The following is a 3,577-nucleotide window of genomic DNA, read 5'->3' on the forward strand; positions in this document are numbered from 1 at the left end:
GTACAGACTTAGCGAACATAGCCTAGCGATCGAAAAAGGCAGACACAGGCAGACCAGGCTGCCAAGAGAAGACAGGATATGCTCTCACTGCAGTCAGGGAGTAGTTGAGGCAGAGATGCACTTCCTCACAGCCTGTGGAAAATATCAGTGCATCAGAGAGAATTTCTACCAAAAATTCTCACAAATATGCCCTGAATTCAGAAATCTGACTGACAACCAAAAACTCCCATTCCTACTGGGGGAGGAGAGAAGCTGTGTAACACTGGCAGCACACTATGTTACAGCTTGCCATGAACAGAGGGACAACCAGTAAACTAAGACAAGAGTATATATAAACAAGGCGAATGTATATTTATAAACTCAGGAATATACCTGTTTATACACTGTATGAATGGAACCGCGTTTATGTGTTCAACCATAAATGTATCTTGATGCTTTGGCAACATAAGATGTACCTTATCATGCCAATAAAGCGATTTGTATTGTATTGTATTGTATTGAGAGGTGGAGAGGTTTAGGGAGGGAGTTCCACAGCTTAGGGCTCAGACAGCTGAAAGCACGGCCACCAATGGTGGAGCAATTAAAATTGGGGATGAGCAATAGGCCTTAATTGCAGGAGCGCAGAGATCTCAGCGGGTTTAGTGCTGGAGGACGTTACAGAGATAGAGAGGGGGCGAGGCCATGGGGGATTTGAGAACGAGGATGATCATTTTAAAATTGAGGCATTGCCAGATGGCGTCAATGTTGGTCTGCGAGTCAGAAGCTCATCTCAGTGTCAAATACGAAACCAATATTGCGAACGGTTTCAATCAGCCGCAGAGAGTTGTCAGGGAGAGGGAAGGAGTCAGTGGCGAGGAAACGGAGTTTGTGGCGGAGACCGGAGACAATGGAGAACTTTTTTTTTCAAAACTAGGTTTCAAACATTATACTTTTTCTCGAAGATGACCATTAGTTCCTGTTACTATTCTGAGCGATATAGTTAACACCTGCAGGAAGATCACATGTATTATTTCGCTAGCATTACTAACCGGGAAATATGTTCCTAAGTACATTTATGAGTGCTCTTTAAAGGCCAGTCTCTGGTCATGGGCGTCGCTATCAAGGCAAAGTTTATTGTCCATCCCAAGTTGCCTCTTGGGAACCTGCCGCCTTCTTCAACCGCTGCAGTCCATGTGGCAAAGCTGCTCCCACTGTTCTGATAGTTCGCAAGTTATAGGATTTTGGCACAGCGATGAAGATACGGAGATATATGTCCAAGTCGGTATGACATGTGCCTTCGATGGAAATTATAGCTGAGGATGTTCCCATGTAACTGCTGCTCTTGACCTCGGCGATTTGCTTCAGTGCATTCATTAAACAGTACACACTGCAGCCACGGTGCGCCGGTGGTGGAGGGAGTGGATGTTTGAAGTGATCAATGGGTTTACGTGTCAATCCAGAGATATCATTAACTTTCCAAGGTAGGTTTATTTGTATCGTTCCTTGGTCTTATTGCCCCTCTCGCTTCACCCACTCTCTCCCGCTCTGTCTCTCTCTCTCTCGCTCGCTCTCTATCTCTTTCACTCTCTCTCCCACTTCACTCTCCATCAGCCCTTCTCTCTCTTCTCTCTCTCCCCTTTCTTCCCCTCTCTCCCCTTAGTCTACCACACTCTCTCTCCCATATCTCTCCCTTCCTCTCCCCCATCTCCGCACTCTATCCCTTACACAAAATCTAACTCTCCCTCCCCCTATTTCTCCCCTCTCCTAACCCTCACTGTCTCCCCATGCACTCCCTCTCCCCGCTCTCACCCCCTCTCTCTACCCTACTATTCCATCCATCTCGCCCTCTCTCACCACCTCTCGCTACCACACTATCCCCTCTCTCTCTCACCTATTCCTCCTCGTCTCCCACCCATATCTCCCTCACTCTCTCTCCCCTCCCGCTCTTGCACTCTCCCCCCTCTCTTATCTCGCTCCCTTCCTTCTCACTTGTATCTCTCCCTTCCTCCATCCTCTGTAACCCTTCATCAGTTCCTGGGGGTAAAAGATTGATTGATCGTGGGTGGAGAAACCTGATCGGGGGTGAGAGATGGATAGTGGTGGGGGAGAGATTAAATCGAGATGGCGAGAGATCTGATTGCTGTTGGAGTGATATTACCACGAGGGGCGGAGGGTTTGGATTGGGGGAGGAGAGATCAGTTCGGGTGATGGTACTGGTTGCAAAGGTTTGACTCCAGTTCAGAAACATCCAGGATTAAATGACGGTGCTTCTTTCCTATTTGTTTGTAGGTCACAGCGCAGCCAGTGTTGGAGCAGTGAAAGACAGACCGCAACTTCAGGATTTCCACCTTTAGATGTGCACGCGGTACAAATGATAAACACTGTTAGTTCGCCATTTTTACCCACCGCAAATTCCGGCCCAATATTATAAAGAAGAATATTATGTGGTTGTGTGAATACTCAGTTGTGGGGTATATTCAAGGCAGAGGTCCATAATTCCAGCATTAATAGCCCATCACTAATTGCACTTAACTGAGTGCCTTGCTAGACCATTTCAGAGGGCAGTTAATTCACTGAGATAATAAGAAGCCTCACCGTTCTTGTTAAGAAGTTCTTGAGAAATTGGGGATCTTTTCACAACACCGGCCCAAAAATAATTTTAATAATATATCTGATAGAGATACTCACGATCAGAGCGGCTTTGATCGGGTAAATTGTTGAGAAACATTTCTGCTGTGTGGGGAGCTAGAATTGCACAGCAGAAATGTAAAATCCTGAGCAAAAGATGGCAAGAAAATTTTCGGGATTATTTTTTTACAAAGTGTTGTAAGGAATACTTGAATGATAACATGGCTGGAAGAAGAACCTGTAACATCATGATACAGGGGCAGAGAGAAGATACAATCTTGCTGTTATGTAGCACCTGGCAGGGAGCTGCAAAGTGCTTAGAGGACAATGAATTAATTTGAAATGTAGTCACTGTCGATATTGACAATTGGTAAAGAGAGAATTTCCACAAGCAGCAATGAGATATAATTCTAAATGCTGAGTGTAGGAGCGAGTTTTTGTTTTTGAGACAGTAATACCATCTCTGAATCAGAAGGTGAAGGTTTCGAGCACCGCTCCTAAACAGATTCTCATGAGTGGAGACTGAAATATAGTCTGTACATGAAAACTTTGCAGAGTCTTCAAATTGAGATATCCAGTTTACGATGAGATAAGGCATTTGGGCACCGACCCTTCTGTCAGTGGAAACAGTTTCTCCCTATCTGCTCTATTACCCCGCCCCATCTCCCACTCAATTTGGAACACCTCTATTAAATCTCTGCTTAACCTTCTTTGCTCTAAGGAGCACAATTCCAGCTTCTCTAGTCTCTCCACAACACTGAATTCCCTCATCTCTGAACATGGTGCAAGGTGGAGGATTCGAAAATATTGCCAGTTAGGAGCGGGAAAATTGAAAGGATCCAAAAAAACAAATACAGTCAACAGTTTTGTGAATCTTTAGATAAGCTTTGTGAAAGGGAATCAGAGGAGAATGAAGGGCGAACTGCCCGATTGACCAGAGGCGGTCAAGACATCGTTCTCTGGTTTCAGA

This window comes from Somniosus microcephalus, unplaced genomic scaffold (assembly GCF_052327205.1).
Source record: "Somniosus microcephalus isolate GS21.2 unplaced genomic scaffold, FLI_Smic_1.0 unresolved_chr2, whole genome shotgun sequence".
Lineage (NCBI taxonomy): Eukaryota > Metazoa > Chordata > Chondrichthyes > Squaliformes > Somniosidae > Somniosus > Somniosus microcephalus.